Raw genomic sequence first — 8815 nt, forward strand, 5'->3', positions numbered from 1 at the left:
TACATATAATAGAATTATAGTATAAATTGTAATAATAATTAGATTAGTATAATATAATAATTATATTAATGATATTATATTATAATATCATTACTATATTAATAGAATGGTTACATTATAATTCTATTAATATATAATTTATATTCAATATCATATGATGTTCTATAATATATAATTATATAATTATATTATAAATTATATAAATTTATAATAATTTATAAATTATTTGGATGTACAGAAAGCGACAGGCTCTACACAAAAACGGTTCCACAGAAGTTTTTCCATGCAGCAGGCACAGGGAGGGCTGTGGATGCAGCGAGTGCAATCTCTCCTCTGCAGGAGCAATCTCTGAGCAGGCTGAGCCATTAGAGTGACCATAATATTATGTAGCAGGTCAGGTTTCCATGCTCTAAAGGGAGCCCTGATTTGTCAGGCTGTGGCACAGGAGTTTGGACCCCAGGCCCAGTCTTTTCCTGGGAAATTCAGCTGTGCTGTGATTTATGACTTGCCTGCTGCAGCTAATGCAGGTTTTCTCTTTTTGGATCGTGGATATTTGACTAACCAGCCAGGCTTGTGCCCATCTGCCCTTGTGCTCGTGGATATTGACTTCCTTATCCTTGCAAGTGCTCAAGGAATTTTATTGGGAAAAGGCAAATGTCAAAAGTGTAAAGCTACTTTAATAAAACTGGCTGGGATCAGGTTTCCCTGCTGGCTGCCTGCCATTGAAAATCCCTTTGTTAGCTTTTTAAAATTTCCTGTGACAAAAAGAGCCCTTTTCATTTCTTTCTATCAGATAGAACAAGTTTAATTAAAATGTGAAGAATTTGACTAAAAATGTCATAGCACAGAAATGTTGGGGCTACTTTCCTTTTGAACCTGCATTATTTTGTGGTTTACATTATTTTAAGGACAGTTCTAAACCTCATTGATGTAGAAAGCATGAAAGAACAAGAAAAAAAAATCATTTATTATATTACCAAATTTTAGAGTGATTTTATCCTTCAGTTTCCCAGGGGTGCTGATAAAATTTTCATGAAAAACAGGGATCACGAGCTGCGGTGGGGGTAAAAAAAAAAAAAAAAAAGTAGAAAATACATGTTAAATGTGAACACAATAAAACAATTAAAGCAAATGAAAGCATTTCTGTGCAGCTGGAACCCACGACTGATAGGCTGTGCACTGGACTGAGAGCTGGAGGAAACTCTCATTGTCCCCACAGCTGCTTTGATTGGCAATATTGAGGTTAGCATAAGGAGCTAGCGAGATCAAATGCATCATCCAAGTGAAAATTCCAGTGTTTGACTAGAAATAACACCAGTTACAGGTTTGGACATCCACTGTTTAAATTGCACTGGGTTACTATGACATGCAAAGTATTTGGCATGAACAAATAGTTTTTACCAAAACAATTAGACTCCATTCAAATGGAGTCTTTTAAAATGCTTGGCACGTCTTAATATTTTAGTCATGAAAAGAGATGTGATCAGAGGAGTAAATACAATTTTGGTGTCACGTACCTATTAGAAATGTAATGAAATATGAACAAGTTAAATTTCACAACAAAGCCACCTTATTTCCAGCAACAAGGCAGTGTTTGGTGTGCAGAGCACAGAAGGGCAGGGTGTAAAAATCCAGAGAGGTTTGACATCGGTTTCCTTAGTGCATCTCTCTGTTCTGTTGGGGTGTGCTCATTCAAAAAGAGGACAGATGTCAGATAAAACTTGTTCTGGCATCCCTGGCTGCTTGCTGGTGGCTCACCTGCTGTTGTTTGGGAGCAGCTGGGCTGTTCTCAGCAGCTCTGGGGATAAACGAGCAGTGACAGCGATGCCTGGTCCCAGAGCTGTCGTGATGTCACAGCAAAAAAACCGGGGAGAGATAAGGGACTTCCCAAACAGCACCTCACAGAGCAGGAGGTAGAGACAGGCATCACACAAGGCAGCAGTGGACTCATTCCAAACATTCTTTTTATCCTCTAATCACCCTTATTTGATTCTCTTTTGTTCCCCCACCTCCTCCAAAGGCACAATGCCCCTGTGGTCCTGTGCAAATGAGGAGCAACTCGTGTTCCACAGAAGATTTTGCCAGAGCCAATAGAAAGAAGAGCTGGTAGCTGTGTTAAAATCCCACTGTTTTTTAAAAACACAAAAGGAGAATTAGCTGGGCCTAGCCTTGGGCCAGACCTGCTAATTTTCTGCAGCATAGTGTCATTACACATTTCAGGAGGCTCTCAGGAGCTGATAGGAACCATGTGAGCTGCAGTTACAGAGGCATTCCAGTCTCTGATGAAAGGATTTAGCAGCGAGTCCCTGGAGAGGCAGAAAGGTGTGGGAGGCTGGGACAGGGTGGGGACAAAAAGATGTGGGAGACCCAGATGGAGATGGGCACTGAGAGGGTGTGTGAGACCCAAAAGGTGTGGGAAGCTCAGGCAGAGGTGGAGAACATGAATATTTGGGATGTGCAGGCAGAGGTGGATTCCCAAAAAGTGAGATAGGACAGAAATTTGTGGGACAAAAGGAGGGTCAAACCTGTACAAGGGTCAGACTGATCAAATGTGAGTTCCCAGCTACTAATAAATACATTTAGTCCTATTTTTAAACCTTTTCAAACACTGCTTAGTTTCTGCATGTTTTGAAATGAAGTTATCTCAGAAACATAACTCTGGTTCCAAGGCTGCTCTGAGCTCTGGAAACAGCCTGAGAAACAGGAACTCTGTGTGCATCATGTTTCCCTCACTTCAGATTATAACATGGAATAGGTGAGGTATGGCAAAATTTAGAATTCAAATGTCAAAATACAGGTTTCTTTGGCTCAAATTTAATTTAAAGACCAGCAGCTTATAATGACTCCTGGGTACCTTTAACTGTCAGCTCATCTCTCAGGGTGATTGTTCAAGGTGCTTTGCTTGTGTTTGGTGGAATTCACACAGAGAAAGCACTGCCTTTAGTGAATGAGAGACTGAAAATGCATGTCAAGAATACCATTCTTCATCTTGGAGATATAAAACCTAAAAGCAGATATGTAGAGTTCAGAAATACATTGTTAGGTAGGGTGTTACTGCTACATTTTCAACAGATTAATTCACAGGACTAGGTTTTTTTGTTTTTTTTTTTTTTTTAAACACCTTTATTCTTTTGTTAAGGATGAAATTCATAAAAGTAGGCTAGCTGGAAGATATTTTTTTCCCTGCTACATTCAGGAAAGGGTAGAAAAACTATGTGCAAATAATACTGTGTGTTTAATTTCAGCTAAGTGTGGGCAAGCTTCGCTGTGTCAGTTAAAACTTAGAATAAAATACCCTGTGTGTATTCAGCCCTTAACCCTCAAGAATCTCAGAGCACTTGAAACACACCAAAAACTCTTCACCCCATGCAGTCACAGTGCTGCTCAGGGCCACAATGGAGCTGTTGTTCAGCTGCATGAAGAAATGCCAGAGGAGGGTAGGAAGTTAAGAATAATACAGTATACTCAAATATAACTTTTAGGAGTATTTAGGTAGGCTGAATGCAGCTACCTGGAATTTGGCCACAAGACTCAGCTTAACAGCCCTGCTCTTGTCAAATGTGGAATAAGATCTTTAATTTTTCCATTCCATTTCCATTAATCACCAGAAGTGGTCATGAGGTTTTCCACCCCAGCCAACAGTCAGGCTTTCCAACAGCAACACATTTCCAGGGCACCACATCAGTGCTGCTTCACAGTGCCTCCTACTGAATCACCAACCCAATTTCCTTCACATCCTGACTTCACATTTGAGAACTGACCAGCTCTCCTGACCATCCAGATGATGGCCTGGGTTTTTATTGAGAGGGCTTTAACCCATTCTTCAGGAAATCTCTTAGGAAGGTTTAACTTCATTGACAGGCTAAGTTTAGTATAAAACAGCAATTGCCCTAATTTATAGTAATTTGTTATTTAAAATACCAAGGAAATTTGGATAATAAAGAAGATATAAGGAAGAGTTGAAATTATAGAGGGATTTTTTAATCCAAATTACTCTGGGTTTTTGACAGTCTTTGCTGGATTCTGAGTCCAATTAGTGTCTGTACACAAAGAAAAAATATCAAAGCAAGATGATACAATCCCCTAATTACAGAGCCAAAGATATCAGTGTACAATTTACAGAGACAGGAAGGAGAAAACTGATGATATGTGGCCTGATAGGGAAGGAGAGTGCTGTAGCTGAAGAAGGCACAAGGAATTATTGACAGAAAGATTTTGCTGTGAAATTCAGTCTCTGTAAATAACATTGCCAGATGCTGCAATTAATTAAGATAGCTTTAACAATTCTATTTTATTTTCTCTCTCCAATTAGAGGACAGTATTTACATTTCTGGCCAGAGAGACTGAGGCTCTACAACATCAAGAGTAATTGCCAGTGCCTGACTTAAGGGATGTTCTTAATTGGACAAGTTCTGTACTTTTTAAAAGAATTATCTATTGTGTCTTACATTTGTTCCAGTCACAGGACATTATGGTCCCTGTGTTTCCTGACAGCTGTTTCAGTGTCAGCTCTTCAGGCTGATTTACCTAATAGCAACACACAAAACTGAAATATCCTATTTACAAACACATGCTTTGCATTTGAACTGCAAGAAAGCACTGTGAGAACTGTGGAAATGTAGCTCTTTTTTTTTTTTTTTTTTTGAAGTTTTCTATTTTATCTTCAGTAATTCTGAATGGTTTTACTGTTGCTCTTTGGATGACTTGTAAGGGAAAAGTTAGAAATGCAATATTTAATATCTGGAAGAGAGTTATTCAGATGTCTCTCTGTCTGTATTTATATTTTAAGAGTGTCCTAACATCTACCATAAGAACAGGTCTTTGTTCACGAGCTACTGCACACATCCAAATGCAGTGAGACTTCAAAAACCTCAGAATTTTAGAGCTCAGCCAAGGCTGGCAAAATTCTTTCTGCCTGTTGCTGAGCTCTGGTGTTTGAACACAGTGACCTGTGCTGAGATTTTTTTTGTGTCCTGTAGACAAGGAGGTGATCAAAATCCTGGGGGCTGATAGTGGGAGGGAAAACAGAACACAACAACTCATAAGGAGCTTCAAACCTGAGTCTGCCCAAGTTTTGCAGACTTGGAAATGACTTTGAAAGCGTTCCCAGAGCAGCCCCTGGTCACAAGGGGATGCAGCACTAATGGGGACACTCACCTTCTAAACCAGCTTTACCTTTTCATGAGCTGACCTCAGCTCTTGGATTTATCGGTGCTTTTGGTGGTGTTCACTATGACAGCTATTAACCTCCAGCATCCCAGAATTCTTGGGTTTAGGATATGAGAAATCCAAGACAAATATTAGCAATGATAGGTAAACTTACCTGGCATCTTCTCATTTCTGAAGGCACTTCAATAATGAAGTCCATTGGTAAATGGTACTAGGAATGAAGTTTTCTAGGGCAAAATCCACATAATTTCATTCTGTAAATAAGATATTAAACCAGAAACATTAATGTCACTTTTCTGGAAACTTGCTAAGAAGAAAAGAAAAAAAAAAAAAAAAAAGAAGAAAATAAAATTTTGATTTACTAAGGATGGGAAGAATTGAGGCCATTTAACCACTGGAGAAAACAACAGCTCACCTTCCTGTTACATGATCTCTTTCCATAGTTTGCCCAAATCCCCTGTGTACAGAGGAGCAAACATTCACTCTGATGAAGGCTGTTTCTGCATGTATTTAAATTATTAAGACCAACATTTCTAATTTAGGAGCACCTCAGTGGGTCCTGTGAGGGCTCAGCTCACCTCCTCAGGGCCTGGCATTTCTGAAAATTAAACCCTCGTGCTGAACATGGATTATGAACCGCTGTGGCTGGGAAGTTAAAAAACATGTGCATGAAAGTTTTTTCCACTTTGCACCTCTTTGGTGCACCTTTGGTCTCTTTGCCATCTGACTCTGCCTCTTGCAGGTCAGTGGAAATGTTTTTGCTGACCTTTGTGGGCACACTCGAGTTACCCACCATGCCATCACGGTAAAATAGAGCTAAAACCACTCTGCTTCATCTAGTGTTGTTTCAAAATAATTTCCAGTCCATTAATTACGGTCTGCGGGCTCTTCTTGAAAGAGCCACTTTGATGCTGATGAGTCACAGTTCTCAAGCTTTCCTCTTTGCCATTGCACTTCCTTAAGGCACAACCTTGGTGACTTCTGCACCAAGAGGTGAATGGCTCTGTGACAGGATCTGGCCTTGTGTAAACACCCTCAAGAGACACTTCCCTCAGGCCAAATACTGAAGCCCACTTAAAAAAAAAAAAAAAAAGACTTTGAAGAGGCTTTTTCCATTTGATGTAGCTCCACGCAGGTATTTAGTGACAGCTCAGTGTAACCCAAGCCTAGACAAAGAATTTGGGTAGAGCTGTGGGTGCTGTGCTGGAACCTCACCTCCCTTTAGCCATCCTGGTGCATGTTAATGATTGGTAGAGACCAGCACCTGCCTCTGCTCCTGCTCCACCTTCCCAGCAGCAGGGAAGATGGAGCAGCTTAATCCTGGCAGGGCAAAGAGGGGAAGCAAGTGCTTGGCTTGTTTGCAGCTGTGCTACTGGAGATGTGCTGGTTCTCAGCTTCTTTTTGTTTTTCTGTCGAGATCGGGATTGAAGGAGCTTCAGATAGTTCATGCTCAGACTCAGATGTTTATTTTTTCTTATCTATGTTACAGTCCCACAGGCAGTGAGTTCTGCAGTACTCTACTAACGAGGTACAAAATGGGTAACTATCTTTCCTTACAAGGTCTTTTAAGGATAAGAAAAGACACCTAAATTATTTTCACTTTTAACCCAATAACTAATCACTCAAAGTCTGCAATGCAGACTATTTTTTTCCAATTACACAAAACCACCCAAACCCATGGAGAAGAAGGTGAAGAAGAAGGGGAAGAAGAAGGGGAAGAAGAAGGACCAGCCTTGGCCCTAAAACCTCCATCTTGCTCTATATATTACTCTATTCTAAAACGCCAAACTCTAAGTTTTCCACCATGTGACATTACATACTTCTGATCAAACTCCACACCCACAATCCCAGTGCTATCATTCCATTTTGGAAGCTTTCTCCACGGCCTCAGGCAGTGCTCTCCTGGGGGGTCAGTGCCTGTCAGCACAAAAAGTCTGAAATTCTCAGCATCCAGAATTCCAACACTGATGGTCAGGCAGAGACTTGTGCTGGTTTTACAGACACCTCTCCATCCCATCCCAGTGGGAAACAGCTTAACTTAAACTGGGTGTGACTTTACACCTGCCTGCTCCACTACAGAGCAGAGCAGAGCCCAGGAGAAGCCTCGAGCAGCTGTCAGGGCCCTGGCCTGTCAAAGATGAATCAATTAAAGCAAGATGTGGCAGCAGAGTTTGCTGCCTCCCAGCTGAGCCACACATCTGCCTGCATCCTAGTTTGGGCAGGGCTGCAGTGAGCTGGGAGGCTGCACTGGGCTGGTGCCAGTGCTCGTGCTTGGATCACACACTCCGTGCATGGACCTGGGACAGGTGCTGTGCTCCAGGCCCTGTGTGCTGTCCTTGTGCAACCTTGACATTTCACCAGCCTGAGAGTTTGGGAGCAGTCAGGTACGGCAAAGCTCTGCTTCCTCCTGGGAGGAGAGCAAGAGGAAGGTTGCAGCCATTTGAAATTTGGCAAAGGGGTAATTCACAACACTTTCACAGGTTTGCGAGGGAAAATCCCACAGAAGTGGCATAAAAGGGGGGAACAGGCTCAAGGACACTCTTCATCAAACTAGACTTGCCTTTTTCACACTGAAATGAGCTTGGACTCATGCACTCTGACATGTGCCTCTTATAAAATCATCTGTTTTGTCATGGGTGTTTTAATTCTCTCTTCTCCGTTTCAAGGACACCAGTGGGAGGAAATCAAAACCTTGCAGAAATGTGTTTTCCCGCTTTGCTGTTACTCCCAGAAGTCACTGTCTTCCTTCTGTTGTGTCTAATTCAAAATAACAGGTTGATCCCTTCACAAGCATCGACCTGTTTTGTAACATGAAAAGGAGTCAGTGCTATCAGTTATCTCCCACATTATCCTGCAGCAAGCTGTTCTCCAAGGGTAGCCAGCTTGAACAGCTCACGTTGTTGTCCACAAAAGAGAATCACTCTTCATTCCACTGTCTCTATGCCAAGATTTGGCTTCCAATGAGGTAATTGTTTTGACAGTTTGGGGAAAAAAAAAAAAAAAAAGAAAAAAAGAAAAAAAAAAAAGCCAGAAAAACATTAGAAAGTAAACAGTCATACATTTCTGCTCGCTGGGGGCATTTGTAAAGGAAGATGAAATGTATCTAAAGCTTAAAACTTCAAGACACTGCTGAATATTCTGGTTTTATAAAGAGGCAACCTGGGATTATTAGTTGATGATATAAATTCCATGACTGCTTCATAGGTGTTGTTTTTAACTGCTGTGCTGTTTGCGTGTTTGAATCTCCATCTATGCACTAATTCAATGTTTAAGGGAAGCAAAATTATTTCAAACCTCTATAATTGTTAGCTCCATCTTTGACACAGAGCTGGCGAAGAGAAAAAATTGCTTTTCTTGGAGATCTGCAGACTTTTAAAATGGAATCCAAGGTTCTGCCTGTACTGGGCTGTTTGTGTGGCTGTGTGGGACATTTTCAGTGAACCCTGAACGAGCTCAGACTTAGTCTGGGCTCAGTGCTCCCTGCTGAGTGTCAGCCTGGGCTGGCAGAGTCCCTGCACACAGCCTGGGGTTTGTGTCCAGCTTATGCAGTGGCTTTTTGCTCTTGACTTAGTCCCTAACAAGTTCCCTGTATCCTCAGTGCTCAGTAATATTCTGCAGGATTGGAAGCGCTGCCATTTTCAAGGCA

This window comes from Vidua chalybeata, chromosome 8, assembly GCF_026979565.1.
Source record: "Vidua chalybeata isolate OUT-0048 chromosome 8, bVidCha1 merged haplotype, whole genome shotgun sequence".
Taxonomy (NCBI): domain Eukaryota; kingdom Metazoa; phylum Chordata; class Aves; order Passeriformes; family Viduidae; genus Vidua; species Vidua chalybeata.